At 42.2% G+C, this 20,722-nt stretch overlaps 1 protein-coding gene across 3 annotated transcripts in view; it reads right to left on the minus strand.

Annotated features, from left to right (window-relative positions):
• The window catches only part of NEBL (nebulette), a 403,673-nt gene that overhangs the window by 151,310 nt on the left and 231,641 nt on the right, over positions 1–20,722 (minus strand). The window contains exons 1-4 of one of the 3 annotated variants that reach the window (XM_051821440.2): positions 18,972–20,211; positions 17,945–18,092; positions 17,717–17,801; positions 9,848–10,006 (exon numbers count right to left, since the gene is read on the minus strand). The exons of the other annotated variants lie outside the window; for them this stretch is intronic. The gene's annotated coding sequence lies outside the window, so the exon portion shown is untranslated. Of the gene's footprint in view, positions 1–9,847; positions 10,007–17,716; positions 17,802–17,944; positions 18,093–18,971; positions 20,212–20,722 lie in introns of those variants that run through there. 3 annotated transcript variants of the gene reach the window in all.

Below are 20,722 nucleotides of genomic sequence, written 5' to 3' on the forward strand. Positions count from 1 at the left end.
TGGAGCTCTTTCAAATAAATAAATCATTTTTTAAAAAATCCCATCACTGATAAAGGCGCTTCAATAGATTTGTCATTCATGCCTATTAAATACAGGGAGATAAAATCATTTTATCTGTCGATATTAATGGTTGTTGTGCTATTTCTCCAAATACTTTTTCTAACCAAGAAAACTCTGTCAAAAGGACTAAAGTTGAAGACTCTAGCCTCAGCAATCGCTAACTTTGGGGACTTATCCTCTGGTACAAATGTTCATGCATATGCATAGTTTCATCACATATTCAGACAGATGCCCTTGCATTCATTTGAATACTTGCATAAATATTAATGTGTACAAATGCGTGCATGCAGAAACCCCATTTATGAAATATCCAATTGCATAAATCAGAAACATTAGATACTAACTGCATTAGCACTTCATAAAATACATGCACAAGTTTGCATGACAAAAAAAAAAAGGCACAATCCATTGGAAGGAGCCAGAGTCTCTCAATGCATGGCATAAACTGACGGTTTCCACAAACTATCTGAAATCTTTGATTGCTCATAGTTTGCTCTCTGCATAAGTCCCTCCTGGTATAAAAACTAATTAAGGCCTTTTCCAAGAGTGAATTTGTAAACTGTTACCTCTGCTCCCTGATGGAAGCATCATTTTTTAAAAGTCATCAAATGGTATTAGGAACTAGTCTTTTCCACAAAGAATATGGTTCAAAAGTGATTTTCACAAATATGATCTCCAAAAGTTACCTACTTTTCTATATCTGATTCATTATCAGGAGTGGCAGGTAAGCATATGCTTTTAAAAGTTATCCAAGAAAATACAATAAAGCCCCATGGTTCTAAAAATTTGGATACAACACAAGTGGCTCATGTCCTCCCCCTCATTCCTAATGCAAATAGGGACAGGCTACAATTCCTATCATAGGGAGACAGATGTGCAGCAACTTCTTTCCTTCTGACTATTTGAGGTTTTGCAGTTCAGCATATGGCCAGCTGGGTACATTATAAGTTTCACTGCCTTTACTTTTGTACTTTTTATAAAAATACAGATTGACTTTAAAATGTTTCCATTAACTTTTTAAAAAGATTTATTTATTTATTTGAAATTTGACAGAGGGAGAGAGGGAAGGGAGGATGGAGAGAGGGAGAGAGAAAGAGACAAAGGGAGAGAGAGAGAGGAAGATTGATTTTCCATTTGATGGTTAACTCCCCAAATGCCCCCAAAGCCAGGACTGTGCCAGGCTGAATCCAGGAGTCTGCAACTCCATCCAGGTCTTCCACCTAGGTCACACGGAACCAAGTAGTTGGGACCATCTTCCATTTCCTTCCCAGGTACATTATCAGGGAGCTGGGTAGAAAGCAAAGCAGCCAGGACTTGAACGGGCAATCTGATATGGGATGCCAGCATTATGAGTGGTGGCTTAGCCTACTGCACCGTAATACCAGCCCCTCATCAACTTTAAAATGAACTTGAACATTTTGTAGCCTGTTTATCTTATTACTACAAAGTTTTACTGCCAACTTCAGACCAGACATTGACAGGTCTACCACCAAAACATGGGAAAGAAGAGGAGTTCTTAACCCAAAGTATTGCCTCGGTTTCAGGGCAGGCCTACTTCTCCCTGGCAGTGAAATTCAGTAATTAGGAGAACACAACAAGCATCTTCAAGGCCAAAAGTTTGCACATAGCCTTGGGCACTACTTCTGCCCAGGCTAGAAAAGATGGTTGATGATAAAGGGCAGGGTCCAACTCCTGGGCACCAACACCCACTCTCTGCCGCCCTCCCTGGCACACCGCTCCTCCACGTTTCAAGCCCCTGCAGCGCGTGAGTCCACACAGCCTGTAGAATAAGGACAGACACGATGGACACAACTTCTCCATCTAGCCTGAAAACCTCTCGCGATCCACTGTGGTCGCTCCCTCTGCTTCACTGCAACCCACATGCGGCTCAGCCAGGGCATAAGCATCAAGGCTCAGTTCAACAGAGGGGCCTGGATCCCTGGATGACCATGTGGAACACAGCCCTTTAACCCTCTCTCTGTGGCCAACTGCGTGGGTCTGTGATCTAAGTGAGAAATAAACCTTTACAGTGCTTAGCTGTTTATTTTAGCAGTTAACCTCCTGACTCAAACCATGTGCAACCATTAGCACCACAATGCACCTAATACATCATTAGCAGACAAATCTTTAAGACATCACAGCATACATCTGTTAGCATCAAAACAGGAGTCGAGAGATGGGAGTGTGACAAGACAAGCCAGGGCCTCCGAAGAGCTTAGAGTAGAAATGGATCTGGAAATAAACCTACACACTGGGGGTAACAGCGACGCCAAGCACCATACCACACATAATCTTCTTTATTTGTTAAAACACTTACCACATGCTAACACATGCCAGGCACCGTGTATGGTACCAGGGTTAAAAATACAACTGGCCACATTCCCTGGGCTCAAAGAAGGGTAGACTTGGCTGGCTGGGGAGAGAGAAGATTCAATCAGCCCTTCACTGCAGTGGGCCACGTGTCAGAAAGAAAAGCTGTCCAGGAGAGAAGCATCTACCAGAATCTCCACTGACACACGGGTTGTGTGCAGCACACAACACGGCTACTCACAACACAGACCACAAGATTGATTTATTTCTGGATGACAAGTAACAGAAACGGTGAATTTGCCTGTGACGCTGAGTCCGCAGGTGATACGAACACAAGCCAACAATGTGTAATTACCGGCACTGTCCCATGGCAGTGGTTGGACACTGCACGAAAAATGCAGATAGAGCCCCGAGGACATCTCCCCTCTGAGAGCAAGCCCACCTCAAGGATGGACCCTAAGGTAACCACTTCACCCTGACACTAACAGATCATAACCACACCAGGCAGTCAGAGGCCAAATCCACAATCCTATGTCTTTTAACGAAGCAGAATTGAAATGTTGTTAGCTTTTGAAATGAAAATACAGAAGTCCAGCAGCAGAAATGTAAGTTCTCTTCTATGTCATTTTGAATAACTCATGTTTATCACAATCATTGCTAAGGAAGCAAAGCATTATTCATCAATTGTCTAAAAATCCTACAGTCCTGAGTCCAAACTGGGAAACAATCTATTTGTGAACTTACTATAGCTGGCACTGTGCCAAGCTTCATTAACAAGAATTTTTTTTTTACCTTGAATACATGAGAGTCACTGGTTAGTATCCCTATTATCACCAAAAGCACAAACTCCTATTCTCATCAAAGAAAACTACAGAATAGCCATCACCTCCCAGGAAGATGTTGTAACATTACTTAGTGCAGATAACTGTACACAAAATCAGGAGTGACGGTGATCAAAATAATGTTACTTCTAGTAAATCCAAATAAAATAAAACAAACTGTTGCAAATGGTAATAAATTGGCTGCTCTTTCTACAAAAACAAAATGAAATGACTCTTTAAAGCATTTTCATGCCAAAATCTTTTCTTGGTTTTCAGTGTATTCATAATAATAACAAAACTACCAGTTACCAAGCACTATGTCAAGTTTTTTATTTGCATTCTAAGTGTTAGTATTTAATTCTTATAAAAATTCTGCAAATTAAGAATTTGTATTCCAATGTAAGAATGTGGAAACAGACACAACAAAGTGAGTAGAACAAGATGGCTTTCTTGCTCTATTTTTGGAGTGAATGAGGTAACTGAAGGAGATGCAGGCATTACAACCCAGGACTTGTCTGCCTCTGAAATCAGCTCTTCATACCCAACAGTCCACGGGGCAAAGACCCCGGGAAGTGGTGCAGAGCAGTGATGCATTGGCATAGGCAGAAATGAAACTTGAGTCCGCTGTGGCCCCACATCTCTTCCATCCTGAATCATGTCACAAAATTGTGTCTCTCCCTGCTTCACTTTACAGTTAGATCTGGCCTAAAAGCAAGGTTAACTGGGAGCTTACACGTGATGGACAGCTGCTTCTCTAGCCTAAAAACATTCCAAAAAGCAGAAAGCCAGCTGCCTCTCCCTTGGCAAGTTCCCACTGAATCCAAATAAATAATGCAGTGTTTTCTGTGTTTTAATTTTCTTTGGGATTACTGCTCATTATGGTTTAATTTCTCCTTGTTCTAATTATTGCCTATTCAGTCCTTCAAAATGACCTTGTAATCCAACATTGTTGAGGAGACGTGAACATTCTCTCACTTTATGAATAAGGTTAGGTCGGCTCTTTCTGTGCCAAATTCAAATCTTCTTCAAAAGAACAAAACCCTAGGAAGGGAACGGGACCTTTCAGGAGACAGCCCTCTTTTTGGCCTGGTATTAATCCTCATTTGAGAGCATAACGTTTTGGGATCCTCAAGAATAATTACCAGCACTTTGCTTGGGATGTGTGATCTGGAAGGATTTAAAGGAGCACCTGCCAAGTGCAACTCAATGACATACACAGCTTTCTCTTCCCCTACACCCAGGCACATGTATCTCTCTGGCTCTTCCAAACCAGACTAACCTGCTCTTCCCATGCTTCTCAATTATATTTTAATGAAACTGTAAAAGGCCAGAAAGATGAGCCAATCATCCCTTCATGTACCCATCTCCATAGAGAGAGCTCAATTTCATATTTTTATTTAAGGGCCTTTCTTCTGAGTCACGCAAAGGGCTTTTCCATCATGTTTTCATTGATCCTCCCAACTTAAAATAAGCATCAAATATTATCATTCCCATTTGAGATGTAGGAGAAGAGAGGCACCATGATTGAGACATAATGCTCTGCTGAAATAGGTCATTTTACAACTTGAAAGAGCCCTACAAATGTATCATATAATCCACAAATCATAGGAAGTTGTTGCTTGTTTCTGACTCAGGTCTTGCTAGCATGCAAAACTAACTTCCTTTGCTTTTCACTAGGATCAAGTCCTCAATTCCTTACACACATAAAACTATGGTGTTCAAAACTAGTCAATTACTAGGATTTTGGTCCTCTGCATTCTGACTTTAAGAGACAAAAGCAAATCATCTCCAACAGGCACCCTCAGAAGCTGCCAAAAAAGGTAGATGCAGGCAGCATGCCGAGGACGAGGATCCAGGCCTCCCTCTGAATTCACTAAGGTGACTGGCACAATCAGCATCTTCTTATCTCTGACCTGTCTAATGAGTAACACTGCTGAGTCACTACAGCTGCACCGTGGCCTCTCATCTTACTTTCATAAATGACTGTCTTTAACAACAACAGTGGCCGGCATGGTGGTGTAATGTGTTAAGCTACCACCTGCAATGCCAGCATCCTAGATGAGCACGGGTTCGAGTCCTGGCTGCTCCACTCCCAATCCAGCTCCTTGCTAATGCACAATGCACCTGGGAAAGCATCAGAAGATGGCCCAGTGCTTAGGCCCCTGCTCCAATGTGAGAGACCTGGATGGAATTCCGGACTTCTGGCTTCAGCCTGGTCCAGCCCAGGCTGTGGTAGCCATTTAGGGAGTGAACCATTGGATGGATTCTCTCTTACTGTCTATCCCTCTCTCTCTGTGTTACTTTGCCTTTCAAATAATAAATAAACTTTTTAAATAAATAAATAAAAATAAAATTTAAAAGAACAACAAAAGATGAGGTTTAACCTGTTTAAAATATAATAACAGGTTTACCAGAACACCCACAGTGCATCACTTCAGTTAACCGACATTGGCTATCCATATTTGCACAAGAACCAGTGCAGCATTTGCATGCAACGCTAAAGGCATACATATTTATATGAGTCTGCACTCTCAGCCCTGCCACCCCCAGACCGTGTCTGAAACTCGCTATCTTGGGCTTGTAATCGCAGGTGGAGTGTGAACACACCACTGCCCTATTTACATACCACACAGACACCTTTGTTCAATGTTTGTAGTGCAATTCCAAGTCAACCCAATAAAACTGCCTATGGTGTTTTCTTAGTTGGCATAGCTTAAACAGAGGAGAAGCAAAAGAGAAAAAAATCATGATGTTTGCCCTTTCATTCTTCAAAAACAGATAGCCACAATACTGGTGCTATCACCTTTCTTCCTCAAACAGAAGGGGTCCCCAAGATCCCATGGTGATAATTATAGCAAAGGTCAACCCACAAAGGGTCAAGTGGACAACTGGATAAGATAATGCACTCTCTGACATTGAAATCTAGGGTTATCCTCTTACTGAAAAATATCTTTCATTTGTTCTTCAAAATCTTCAGAATAACATTAATACCGGCAGCCCATCAGCCACCGGAGAGTCTAATTCTTGAGTCCCTGCCTGTGCAGAGCCCCTTTGGGGGAAAAATGGTAAGATTTTTGCCACTCACCACTGACCATCTCCAGTTCCTCACCTGCCCCATCCTTACGCATACTGAGAGGCTCATCACCTTCTGTCAGCCACCTGTGACCACCGATAAAACCCAGCAAGGGCCATGAGCCAGGCCTCGTCCTCCCTTAGCACTCTCGCCAGGCTGTGCTCTGTGCTCTGTGCTCTGTGCTCTGTGCTCTGTGCTCTGGGACAAGGACTGTGCTCAGATCTTGCATACTCCGCACAGGGACCCGTGCAGAGCAGAGACCTTCTGAGAAAGGCAGAACAGGAAAGGTAGTCAGAGGCGACTTCAAATACTTTGAGGAAAAACAGAACTAAAAGAGAAGTTTATTTTGAAATCCAAAAGTATTTTGAAATCCATGCATAGTTTTTTCATAACACACATTTTCCATGAACTTTGGAAGACCCCCTCACATAGCTCAAAGGAGAATAAGCATTAAACCTGAACCCAAGTATCACATTTTACAAGCTCCAGGAAGGGTCTGTGGGAAGGCAAGGCCTCCTTGGACCCTCGTCCATAAAGGAACACAGGACTGGGAGAGTCTCCTTGTGGGTGACAAGGCTCTCTCCGCTTAAACTGCTGAGAAATTTGAATCTTCTAAATGTGGTCCTGATACTCACCATGGAGCCTCCAAAATGCCACTTATGCATAAATTAATTTCTGCATCAACAAAAGAAACTAATAACTATGACATCTGCTCCACGGCACAAGGGCTTCCACCAGGACCTACAAGCAACATTCCCCAAATCCTGGAGTAGAGAGAAAATCCCACACTTTGTCTCAGGGAGAAGAAAAGGAAAACTAGACTCCAACCAACCCCAGCTGTGTCCTTTCCCGGCTGTGTCAGCTGTGCAATCGGTTTATCCTCTTGCAGCACCAGCTTCCTCCTCTGTAACATGAGGCTGCTACCTCTTTCTAGGGATTCTTGTGAAAACAACAAATGCAGTGACAAACCTGAAAGGCTGTACAGCACTGTGAGCTCTTTTTGTGGGTTCATTCCCATCCCTTCCTCTATTCAGGGGGCAGGTGTCACTAGTGCAAACAGGGGTACACCCGGACACAAGGAGTGACTTGCTCATGCGGGAGTCCTGCACTGCTGAGGACCAGGGAGGGGTGGGTGGCCCTTAACAACTGTGTGTGCTTCAATGCTGCAGGAAGCCAATCTTACTTTCTCCAGAATCAATATGCTGTTCCCACACATGGGAATTGGATTTGCCTGTGACCTTTTCATGGGTCACAACGAAATCTGTGTTTTCAGCAAGCTGTGACCCTTGCATTGCCAGGAGCTTGTCATGGAATGAGGTGTGAACCTAAGGGAAAACCAGGGTTTCCCAAGGGTTCTTAAATGTTCGGCTTCTTAAGCTGAATAGTAGGTACATGGATGCCCACCTCATTACTTACTTGAACTTATTTGAACTGGATAGAAGTATCTGCAGATCTTGCATCATAATCTAATTCACTGTTTAGAAGGAGGTTGTCATCTTCAGCTCGGGAGACCCAAGTCAGGGCTGCTAGGTACAGACGTCCTGGTGCATTTAACTACAGACACGCAATTTTTTTTGGTGTGTGTGTGTGTGTGTGCGTGTGCTTGTGTGAGCACCCAATTGAACTGATCGTTTTGAGTCACTAATGATACTTCTCAGGATTAACAATTTAATGCTTAATTCCTTTCTGAAATGTAGCTTGAAAGTCTCCATCTGAGCCATTGGAAACTTCAACAGTGTCCACCAACCTGACTCACAGAGGCCTGCATCCCCAGTGAATGGTGAGCTGGACGGAAGTGAGAATGCCTCAAGGCCAGGCCCAGGGCCCAGCAGCCAGGGAACAGTCCCAAGCTAATGCCCAGAGCAGTTTTCAGACAATGAGTGGCAGATGAGGCAGTACTTGACAAACCTCCTCAGAGCCCCATTTGTCACAGGCCCTGCAAGAAAAAGGCTATTTCTTTTCTTTTTTTGGAGATTTTATTTCTCTACTTGAAAGTCAGAGTTACAGAGAGGCAGAGAGAGAGAGGTCTTCCATCCGCTGGTTCACTCCCCAGATGACCGCAACGGCCAGAGCTGCACTGATCCGAAGCCAGGAGCCAGGATCTTCTTCCAGGTCTCCCATGTGGGTGCAGGAGCCCAGTGACTTGGGCCATCTTCCAGTGCTTTCCCAGGCCATAACAGAGAGTTGTATCGGAAGTGTAGCAGCCGGGACTCGAACCGGTGCCCTATATAGGATGCTGGCACTGCAGGCTGTGGCTTTACCCGCTATACCACGACGCCCGCCCTGAACACTGTCAAACTGACCCTGCTCACCAAACAAACCCTGCTCGCCTCTACCCATGTCCACTCTTATAACATCTCCCCTCCCCCAGCTTTTGGTGTGTCTTTGGCAACAAGTAAAAAATAAATATTTAACTTATAAAGATAGCTTGATAAACAACACCTGAGGATGTCAATAGCTGTTTGTTACAGTGTCTTGTGCTTTGTCGCTTACAAATCACACAGGCATTTTTATGTGCATGCACTCACGCACACACACACCCACGCACGCACGCACATGCAGGTGTGCTGTCGGGAGACAAATGGGAACAGCACGGCAGCAGATGGGAGGAAGTTTCGCATGCAGCTGGAGCAGACTGAGTGTGTGCTTCAAACACAACCAGGCACAGGACCCCCAAGACAGAAAAGAGCTCAACGAGTTGACGCAGAAATCTGCAATCAGATGATCTAATAAACGACTAACTGCTTTCAGGTTACCTGCATTCCATACTTTAGAATTTTGTATTGTTCTTGTTCATTTTTGAATTCATTTTATTGAGGAGGAAGCAACATAATCTCTGTAAAATTCAGAACCTTTAATGATTTTACTCTAACCCTAGAGGCAGAAACAGTAATGGAGTAGAGGTTGGAAACAATGTAAATAATTTTACCCATCTGTCCCACCTCTTCAACCACTAGCAGTAAGCCTATGATCAGGGTGCAGTGTGCTTATCGCTTCTCTCTAAATAACCCAGTGGTGCGGTTTATTTAATTATATCAATGACACAAGAGCCCTTTCATTTTGTAAGTACAGATAAATACGGTTTTCCCCCTTAAATAAATCAAGTAAATAATGGCTTACCCTTCGCAGTACTTAGCAATTTAATGTATCAAATGCCTTATCTGGGGAACCATGAATGCGAAATAAAGTTAAGGAAGTGTTTACAATAAATGCGCAGGGGTGGACGGCAGCAACTTTTGGAGAAAAAGAGGAAAATAAATGGTTAACTGCCAGCACACACACTCATGCTGCAGGACACAAAAAGGTTCACAGCAGTTGTTAAATTCATTTAGAGAAACTCACTTTATTTCACCAACAGCGCTCTCACCAGCTAATCTGTATCACAACCTGCAGGAGTCTTAATATTCGCAGCAGGACCAAGATGCAGGCCACACTGAGTCAGCTATTTAATCTTGCAAGAGAACAATATTTGGCAGGAAAAGGCCCCACAGCACTGAGGCACCGTCCCAGTGGGTCACTGTCAGCACAGACCAGGCCAAGAGCACAGAAGATGGAAACCGAAATGCTCCCCGCCTCCTCTTACCGGCTCTTTCCTCGAACACAGATGCATCACCCCTCCACGTGGACAGCGCGCACCTCAGCGCCCACAGGCAGCTACTTCTGACACGTGCACATTTGCAATAGGAAGGATATTTCCTCAATATCTCGGCACTATCATGGAACCCTTAAATTCAAAGTATCACTACACAGATTAGAGGCAAGAAAAGAGAAGAAAAAGGACCATAGTTTTACTTTCAAAACATCCAATCCTCTTAAGCACTGAAGACCAAAGTAGTAAACATAAAACATTAATTTTTAACATAGGCAAATATTTAAGATACGGGCCTTTTTAAATATCCTGAAATTAATAAGCAAACCAATAGTCTTATAATTAAACATTTTGACATTTTATATACATATTACTATGGTCTCATAGATTGAACTTTGTGTTCTGTTTTATTGAGGATATGTCTATCTCTTTTTTGAATTTCTATTAAGCAATTTAGATAACTTGATTCCAGTTTGAAGGCTGTTTTCTGGGAATTCATACTGACGGGGAATAAGGAAAGCAGACACAGAAAAAAGAAGACTGAAAAAAGATATGCCTTTTGATTATAAATTAAAAATATGCTACCTCAAAAAAATACAAATTATCTATGTGTCTTTTCCTCTGTTACTCTGCCTTTAAAATAAATAAAACTTTTTTAGAAAGAACAAAATTATTGGCTCCTACTATATAAACAGCATGAATCTGTATTCAAGTCAATGATGCCATAAAATTCTTGTTTTTTTTTTTTTTTTTTTTATTTGACAGATAGAATTAGACAGTGAGAGAGAGAGACAGAGAGAAAGGTCTTCCTTTTTCCATTGGTTCACCCCCCAAATGGCCACTATGGCCGGAGCTATGCCAACCCGAAGCCAAGAGCCAGGTGCTTCCTCCTGGTCTCCCATGCAGGTGCAGGGGCCCAAGCACTTGGGCCATTCTCCACTGCCCTCCTGGGCCACAGCAGAGAGCTGGACTGGAAGAGGAGCAACTGGGACTAGAACCTGGTGCCCATATGGGATGCCGGCGCCGCAGGTGGAGAATTAACCAAGTGAGCCATGGAGCTGGCCCCCACGATGCCATAAAATTCTTGAAAAACTATCTTAAAGTAGTAATGGCAAGTGTTCAATTTCTTTACCTCCCAAACCCAGGTGAGTTATCCCTCTGGTATTCACACTGAGTTTTCTTCTATCAGGCATTTATCACACTTGAATTAGTATTATCATCTAATATATGTTGACAGTTGCTACAGCAACCATCAGCTCACCTCTCAAATCAACCAAGGTCAGAGGTCACAGCTTGTCTATTCCTCATTATCCCCCCACCTTGTAGCAAAGTGTCTGACATACAGGAAACATTCAGTAACTAAGTTTTCAAAAGTGATGTTTCTATTTTGGATTTGTAGGTACCCAAAACGTGGCCTATCTGAATAGAGGATAACCGCTCCTTCCCAATCTTGCCTCGACTGACACTCTGCAATGCTGTGCCCCCAGCACTCTGACAAGCAGACCCTGAGTGTTCGAATCTCATCATGTTCTTCCAGCGTGCTTCCTCCCCCACGCACCCTGACCCTCCACTGGGGCTCTCTCTCCATTAAAACCCTTCCCAGACACTTCCTCATCCTAGTAGGAACATGAGTCACATCCAGAAAAGTGGCTTCTCCCTGTTTCCGAAATCCACAGAGCCTGGCCTAATGAAATGCCCATAGCCAGTGTTTAGAACACATGTGTGCATGGAAGCTACCCCTTCTGCCCTTCTTTTGAGAGTCAGACTGTGTTCTAGAGGATTCCAACATGAGCAAGAAAAGCCACTTGCTCTCAAAGCCCTCACCACAATTACACAACAAAGACAAATATTTCAGTCATTTTGTTTAGGGGAAATCATTTCTATCAAAAGGAATAAGTGTTCCTTGAAATATTTTCAAGGTTTTTTTTTTTTTTTTAACATTTTTCCCCTAATTTTACTCTTTTTCTGAGTTTGCTAAATGCAGGAAATTTCTAACGTTTTTGTAATTCTCCAAATGCAATGATACAAAGCTTAATTCAAACAAACTAAAAGTTGAGTTTACTACAGTTAATATAGCCATAAAAAAGGAAAAATCTATACAGAATATGAGCAAACAAGAAAAAAAAAATGATGACATCCTGCTTCTTGTCCTTGGAACCAAAACAGAGTCTGGGGCATTCCGCAAAGTAACAGGTCCCTCGAACAGAAACCTACACCCTCAAATAGAAACAGACACCCTCTTACAAGAAGCACTGCACGTGACTTTAAAATGGAAGAGGAAAAGGCTGCAATCCTGCTGCTGACCGCCAAAGAAAAGAAGGCTACAAAAGAAGCTAAGAGTAGAAAAATAAAGAAATGCAATTTTCATGACCTAATCCTTCAAGGAAAATGAAGTGCCAATTAGAGAACATAGCTGCATATAATTAAAAGTAAAAAGAACATTCTTGTTCTAACTTTCAAATCATGAAATTTTCTTTAATTGTGTCAACGTGGCATGGATTACCAATGGGTTTTTTAATTAAATTTCCAAACAATGTCTCCCTTGATTTGTAACCTTCCAGTAAGCTAAAATATCATTTGACTGTGACTCTTACTAATGAAAAAGTTTAAAATCTATCTACAAAATTCCACTGAAATCATAATTATGTGGCATAATTATTTACTATGGGCACATCTGGGACTCCACAAATGTATTTGTGAGATCTCTGAGTTTTCTTTGATATTCAGGATGTTCTCATTTATGAGGATGTCCCCAAAAATATAACAAAATCTTGAAGAAAATTCAGTTATCTTTAAAGCCTTAAATCTGTGTAATGGGCTGGAAATTAAAATATTTTCAAAATAGCTAACCTTTATTTAACTTTCTTGGTGGCATCAGAGTGTCCTTCCCTGTAGACACACCCCTCTGCTCTCCCTCAGAGGCCACAGGGCCAGGATGGGGACCCATGAGGCCGACGTTCTGAGCTGAGTCATTGAACGAAGACCTGAGAAACTAAAAAATGCAATTACTACTGTAAATTACCTTTGTTTCTGTCAATTATCAATAAGAAAGGGGTCTGAAAAGGCCAGTTAAAGACTAGAAATAGGGGACCCATGTTGTAGCATAACAGGTAAAGACGCCGCCTGCAATACCAGCATCCCATATGGGCGCTGGTTCTAGTCCCCGCTACTCCTCTTCCAATCCAGCTCTCTGCTATGGCCTGGGAAAGCAGCAGAAGATGGCCCAAGTCCTTGGGCTCCTGCCATCCACATTAGGAGACTCAGAAAAAGATCCTGGCTCTTGGCTCCTGGCACCTGGCTCCTGGCTTCAGCCTGGCCAAGCACTGGCCATTGAGGCCATCTGGGGAATGAATAGGCAGATGGAAGATCCTTTCTCTCTCTCTCTCTCTCTCTCTCTCTCTCTTTCTCTATTTCTCTCTCTTTGTTTATCTTTTCCTCTGTAGCTCTTTCAAATTAATTAATTAAAAAAGATGAAATAGGACACAGAAGACTTTATAAAAAAGAAAAAAAAAGTTCCATTTGAAAATAGGAAAAAAACTAAAAATTGAATGTAAACATTTTCCTGAAAAGGAAACAGGTTGAGGATGGTGTCATCTAATTCCACTAAAAAATCTAGCTTGTGATAGTAGCTGACAATTATATCACACACGGAATCTTCAAAGTATCTTCACAAAGTTAATGTCACTCAATTAGCTTAACATGTTCCTATCATATATGCAGGTGATTTCTCATTCATGCACTGAATCATACCATCATGCCCTAACTACCAATGTGACTGCATTCAGAGATGGAGCCTTTATAGAGGTGATTAAGGTTAAAGGAGGGAGGTAGGATTTGGGGCAGTCATCCAGACACTGCTTGGCTCACCACCACCCCCACCGTGCTTGGGGAGACTCAGACTGAGTTCCACTTTGGTTTGGTTGGCCCAGCCCCAGCTTACGGCAGGCATTTGGGGAGGATGGGAGCACCTGCACATGCGCAAGTGCTTTCTCTCTCTGTCTTTCAAATAAATTACTAATTTAAAAAAAGAAAAACTAAGGATTCTCTTGCAAAGTGAGGTTTCCAGAGAAAGAATGTACAAAACCAGCTAACGTTTTTTAACTTATTGCCACATTCATATATTCAACACATGCTTATGGGCACCTGCTCTGTACAGAGAACTACTGCAGGCACAGGCAATCTTGTGTTGAAAAGGACAGACCAGTTTTCTCTACCATAGTGCGTACAAAGGGACTTCAAGAAGTTCATGGAAAAAGAGAGCTAGAAATTTTGAAAATCAATGCCTAGTTTTTTTCCTGACATGAATTTTTCATGAACTCTTTGAAGACCCCACATTATACATAGATTTCAAAATTGTTTGCATCAAAATAAACTTATCTTTCAGGTCCATTTTCCAGGAACTTTTTAAAGTATCCTCTGATTCCTGGAAAGATATTCTTTGCCTAGACTGAGAAGTGAATGAAGAAACAAGCTCTTCTGTGAAAAAAAAAAAAAAAAAAAAAAAAAAAGCTAAGGAAATGGAGAAAATAACACCCTTAAAATAATTCAGCTATGTATTGAACAAATATTTATGTGGTAACTACTTCATACTAGAGGATGATGGAATGGAGAAAAAACTGGGAGTTCTCAAGAAGAAAATTGATGTGATATCGACATGTAGACCTTGAAAGAGATTAGAACAACTTGCAATAAACTCTATTATAAGATGAAATTCATAAAAGGCTAGGGGGATTCCTTCATCACAGTATCAAAATGGGTGTTTAGCAGGTGTGGACTAGAGAAAGCATCCCACAGCGGCATCCTATAGCACAGTGAGAGGCCACAGAAGCAGTACTTGTTAGGACAGTCAATCCACTGGTTTATCAAATTTGGCACCATGCTACGCCCTGGGGGTACAGAGAAAAAGGCACAGGCCATGCATTCAGAGCGCAATCTGGAGGAAGAAAATTCATAATGCAGCTATGGAAGCAGACTTCCAGGGCAAGGGGGAGATCAAGGGCAGAAAGAACATCTGGGCTCAAAGTGGATGGGAAGAGTGCAAAGTCAATGAGGCTCAGGAGGCAGCAGGGCCACCAGGTTGGGGGTCTCAGCCAAAACTAAACCAGTGACAGTCTTGCTTGCATGCCACAAAAAAGGTTTTGCATTTTATCCCAAAAGTTGTAGGGGGCCATGGATGGAGTAAGAGAGAGAGTATGACATGATCAGAAGTGCATTTTAGGAAGCCCCTGCAAGAAATCTTGTAGGGAACAGCCTGAGAGACAGCAGAGGCAATCTCGAGGCAAAAGAGACTATTCTGGCCACCAAAGCAAGGGACAGGAACATTCCTAAGCCAAGGATGTGACAGAAAGAGAAGGCACCAAGTACAGTGCTGTGCATTCTTGCAGATACAAAAGACACGCTGAGGAAGACCTGATGCACTTCACCTCTCTGAAGTTAAAGGGCTGAGGCACAGACCCTTGAAAACCTAATTAAAACCAAGATGTCAAATATGATGTGTGGTGTTTGCGGTGCAAACGACAGCCCTACAGTACGAGGCACTTCAGTAATTCAGAGGCGAAGAAGATTGTGGTAGCTGGGGTCTGAGTGGGTGCCTGGGACCAGGGATGTCATTTACACATGGTTTAAAGTTGTCCTAAACAAGAGCAATGACTCGTGCAAAACTCCCAGACTGGAATAAGCAGGCAGGCCTAAAACAAATGGATGAGTGATGTGGACGAGCAGTGAAAGATAAGGTGAAAAATAATTTAGGAGCAAACCTGTAGAGGGTCCTTAGAATCAGAATTAGGGGTTTAGGAGATTAGACTTTATCCTCCTGCAAGTGGAGGCCCAAGGAAAGTTTTTTAGTGGGTCATAATTAGGGTCTTGATGAAAGAGAGATTTTAGAAAGACTCATCTGGTGATAGTGTTTAAGATACAAAGGAAGGAGCTAGTGGCCTGGGAGGAGATGAGGCCAATTAGGCAGCCACTGTAGTCACTCAGGCAGAATAAGGGCCTGACCACGGCGGGCGGAATTGAAAAGAAAGGAATGGAGGAGAAGGATTTCACAAAAGAAGGATCTTCAGAAATTGTTTACTGGCTTCTTAATCTCTGTCTCCAAAAAGAAGTCCCAAGTGCTAATTCTTTTATTACGATGGGGCCTCTTCCCATCCCCTTGAGACAACACCATTTGACAACCACAATGCTTGTACTTGCCATGCACAAGTAATTACTGGTCTGGGATGTATTTGTATCTTTAAGTGACTGTGGCTAAAACATCGAGGATAAAAAGACGAGATCAGCCTTTGAAGTCCTGCCCTACATGGAAAAATAAAGCAAAACCAGGTGTGAGGGAAACCATGACTTGGAAACAAGAAAGGACCGAGAGGTAATTTTCCGTACATTTTTCTCATGAAAGTATAAGTATTCCTCATAGAAATACCTTCCCTGAGGAGAGGCTGTTCAGAGGAGCTAATTAAATGGAGTACATCTAAGTGCTTCAAAATGAATGAGGTATTCCTCCATGTGTTAAGTATTAGGAGCAAAGTTCGCTGTTGTCCCATCACTTTCTTTGACATATTTGATCTGTGCCTTTAAAGACAATGCTATCAGCCCACTAGTGTTTGGGAGCACATTGGAGCTATGGGGTGAGATGAGTTGGACACAACGCATGGTCCCTTAAAGGAATACATAGATTCACTCGGTAAAAATACTAGCTTTCAAGGGCTTACCATGAAACCACCAACCCTCTAATTAATCATCTACATTAATCAATCCAGTGATGAGTTGTTAACAATACAACTGTCTCATTCCCCTTTCAACCTGCTTTGTGTACTGGACTTGACTTCGCTGCCTCAGAAGTGGTCATAGAAACTTCGCATTAGTTACAAAATGTATGCTTCTTTGCATAAGGAACAAAACTAAACATCTATTTCAGCATTGAATGATTTCTCATTTTGACCTGTCTCACCTTTTTTTTTTTTTTATGTTTGCTGAATATAAAAAGAAAGAAAACTCTTTCCACATCAGTTGCTTGGATTCTTATGGAACCTAATCGCCTGATGCACAGTAATTTTGCCACCAGTTTACAATTAGCATGCATTTCTCATGCATGAGTTGACCCAATTACATAACAAATTTTGCCTTTGGGGATTTCTCTTGACTGCTAGTCTTCTGTCCACCATACAGCTCAATTTCACACTGTCAGCAGCCTGGACAGGGTTACAGTCAGTCTCTGTCAAAATGATTTATTTAAATTACAAACAGAGACCAAATCCCTAGATAATCATCCCTACCCGCATGCTCACCCGTACGCTCAACCTAACTTTGAGTCAAATATTTTAATAGTCCATAGACACCACTACTCAATTATTAGGTTATGTTTAGTTCCAATCATCTAATATTTTTGAAGCTAACTCGCAAAATCTCAGGGAACTAAATCAGCAGTACCCATGTGAGCTTATTAATGGGCATATAATTTATTTTCCACTCTAAGAAGTCCGTGAAAAATTATCTCACTGTATCAAACTAAAAATAATTACATTGCAAGATCAAATTACAGATCTTTTTTTCCCTATAATGTTAAACAAGGCTTCAATCTCAGCTGTTCTTGTAAAGCAAGTAAGAGCTTCTTATTAACGGGCATGCTGAATTGCAAGTGGTAGCCCAAGGGGTGTTTGGGAAACAGACGGGGAGCCTACTTTGTAGACCCTGTCCGAGTACAGGGAAGGAGCAAAGGGCAGGTGGACATGCTACCATCCACGGGCCAGGAATTTAAGATGGGGGGTTTCTGAGGCTGCCACAGGAGCCCCAACACACTGTCACAGGAAACACTCCTTTGTGTGTCAAAGACAGCACAGGTCTTGACAAATCAAATCATACACTTACTATGTCAGTAGGTCTGTGAATACATGATTTTGTCATCTGTTTTTTTTTTTTTTCCTTTTCCCTTCACATGATATCCCTCTTCACTCTGAAAGAAATTAGAAAATGAACAACTAGGTTTTATCTACAGCGCAAAGTCTATAAAAGTCTCCTGGGTTTTGACCCGACCATTGTACGTCACACTTTATCCCTACACAGTGTCAGCTAATTGAAAGTGCAGCTCATACTCACGTGTAAACAGGCAGAAGGAAACCCATCAGTTAGCTCCTGAAGGCTACCCTGGGTCCCCCGGGCGGCTGGCCACACTGCAGTGGTATGAGACGCAAACCTGCTGCAGGAGCCCTGGCTGATGTACTTGAAATCTGCACGCGGTAACCACCTGAAATTAGAAAGGCCTCCGAGTGACTCACCAGGACGAGAAAGAAATGGTGTTTTCATGCTTTAGTATGCCCAAGAGCACATCATTCTTCAATTCACATTGTTCACTATCTTTTAAGAACATTTCCCTGACATCGTTTTAGAAAGAAAAAGCAAACATGGATAAGGACGGTTCTTCCATTTCTGGACTCCTGCCTGAGAATTCCGGAACAGGTGCACGCAGTGAAGTGACAAGGGCCACTGTCCTAAGTCAGTGCTTGTCCACAGTGGCTGCCAGGCTGCGTGTGGCCGGGGAGACACACTTTTAAGCAAAACCTGCACTTCTAAACACTATCTTCAATTCAGCGGCTTGGCTGCATTTCCTGACTTCCCATTGAAAACCCTTCCCAAGCCCACACTCCGTTTCGTAAGCAAGCAGTCACTCTCTACCTGAATATTAATATATTCAATGAAGTGAAGACGTTGTCTGGAATTCCACTGGGGGGAAAAAAAAAGAACTCTGCTTTAGAAGGCCAAATTCTGTTTCTTTCTGACCACTTAGTAGATTCTGGAGCCCTGTCTCTTTTTCTTTCTGCGGCTACTGTACAGGAGTAACGTAGCAGAAGAATTTTAAATTGCAGTATTTAATAAATCTCCTGTGTTCAATGTGTGCTGTCATTATTGACACTCGAAGCAGGTTAGGCAGGGCGAGCCCACTCTCACCTCATTCACTATACACAATTTGAAATGTACAGTCCGATCTTATCCCACGGCTCAGTCCCATATGCCGACCGAGCAGGCATTTCCAAATGATTTCAAACCTGGACCAATGAACATGAGAGGGGCTGAAAACGTTTCCTGACACTGACACAGACACAAGCAATCAAAAATGCCCACTCACCCATAACATATTCCCCCACACGCCCAGCGGTTGTCATCGAATCCACTGCTTCATGTCTTTATACTTTCTTTGGTCCAAAGGGGATTAAAGGTGGTTTAGAAAGAGCCACACAATATTCAAAGATAAACTAAAAACAAATAAGAAAATGAAACTATGGGTAAAATAAAGACGCAAAGCCTCCTGACCTGGTTCACCTCCCCTACATCAACTGGTGTGAAACCTACAGCTCCAGTGCAAGGCTCACAACCTCATATCCCACGTAATTCTCAGGATGAGTCAGCTTCGTCCCAGCCTCCCTAACAGGAAGATTCTGGGTCTTTCTAGTCTGGACGCTTTCTCACATCCTTCTTTTCGAAACAGACACAATCCAGGCCACTGTCAAAAATATCTGTCTGGGTTTTAGCCAACATTGTTCTTTGGGCTTAGATGAAAGTAATATGGAAAACTGGACCAGCCAAAGCATCACGTCTCAGATCAATCCAAGTCTCTTATAGAGAGAGATTCTTGAGTAATATGGAAAACCCAGTAAGGTAATGGAAAAAGTTCATGAAGCTGTAGTCCCATAAATGAATAATAAACTCGCCAGCCTTCACAGTGCTGAACAGCTTCCCTTCTTCAAGTAGGTCCCTCCCAGTAACACTATGACATCTGTACTTTTCACTGTTCTCCAAACATTAGTACACCTCCTCTTGGCTAGAAGAGCTACTCACAAGATTGCTATGGCTGCTAACAGTGGGACACTGAAACGTTTTTATATTGAGATGCTAAGTCACAAGCTTTTAAAAATCAGTGTTGTCTAAATTATACATGTTAGTAAAATGGCCCAGTCTTATCTATGGCGCGATCTACATTCCAGACACCATCCTGGGCTCTAGCTCCCACCACCATTGCTGGAAGCCAGGTGTCAGTTCCAACCCTATCCTAATGGGATTCACTGCTCCTACCTCCCTGCCTACCCCCCAGCAAAGTTTTAAGAGGACCTGTTCCTGAACACGTGGCTCTCTTTCTCTGTCTCCTGATTTCTCTTTTGCTCTCTGTCTCTATCTCTCTCTCTCTTGATCTCTCTCTTACGCTCTCCTTCTCTCTCTTTTTCCTTCTTCACCCCTTCCCTCTGTCTGTCGGGTTTCCCCCAGGAAGCCTTTTCCCTTACTCCGGTGTTGGGTGTGTTTTGTGGCGGCCTTGCAATAAATATTTAACCTAGACAGTATTTTGTACACACTACTATGTAAACGATAAAGAGAGATTAATACATACCTGTTTTAAGGGTTTTTATTGCATAATTAAGAATGGATCTGCAAACGACCTCTGGTATTGGAGAGAATGTACATTCCTGCTAAGGATAAGGTTGGAGAATGATCAGTTCTTTCCTAATTAAAATGAATACTGACTTAATTTGAATATAAATTAAAAGGCTTACCTTAGAATAGACTGCAATCCTTATATTAGCTGTCACATGATGTCTTAAGTAGAAATGTGTAGCTCTTTTTGAAACAAATTTCTGTGATAGTTGAAGATTTATGATACAGCTTTTTTTTTTTCAAAATTGCTTTGATTTTAAAAGAAAACATTCTCCAAATATAATCCAAAGAAAAAAATATTACTGAAGGTAACTGCTGGTAGAATATACATCTAATTTGTATTTTTTAAAGCAAAAAGAGGTTTGTGATTTAAGAGAATAGTAAGGGATTGTCAATAGTCACGATTGGCAGGTTGTGGAAAAACTAAGAGACAAATATCGTAAATCCTTATAA

Source organism: Oryctolagus cuniculus, chromosome 13, assembly GCF_964237555.1.
Source record: "Oryctolagus cuniculus chromosome 13, mOryCun1.1, whole genome shotgun sequence".
In the NCBI taxonomy this organism is placed as follows: domain Eukaryota; kingdom Metazoa; phylum Chordata; class Mammalia; order Lagomorpha; family Leporidae; genus Oryctolagus; species Oryctolagus cuniculus.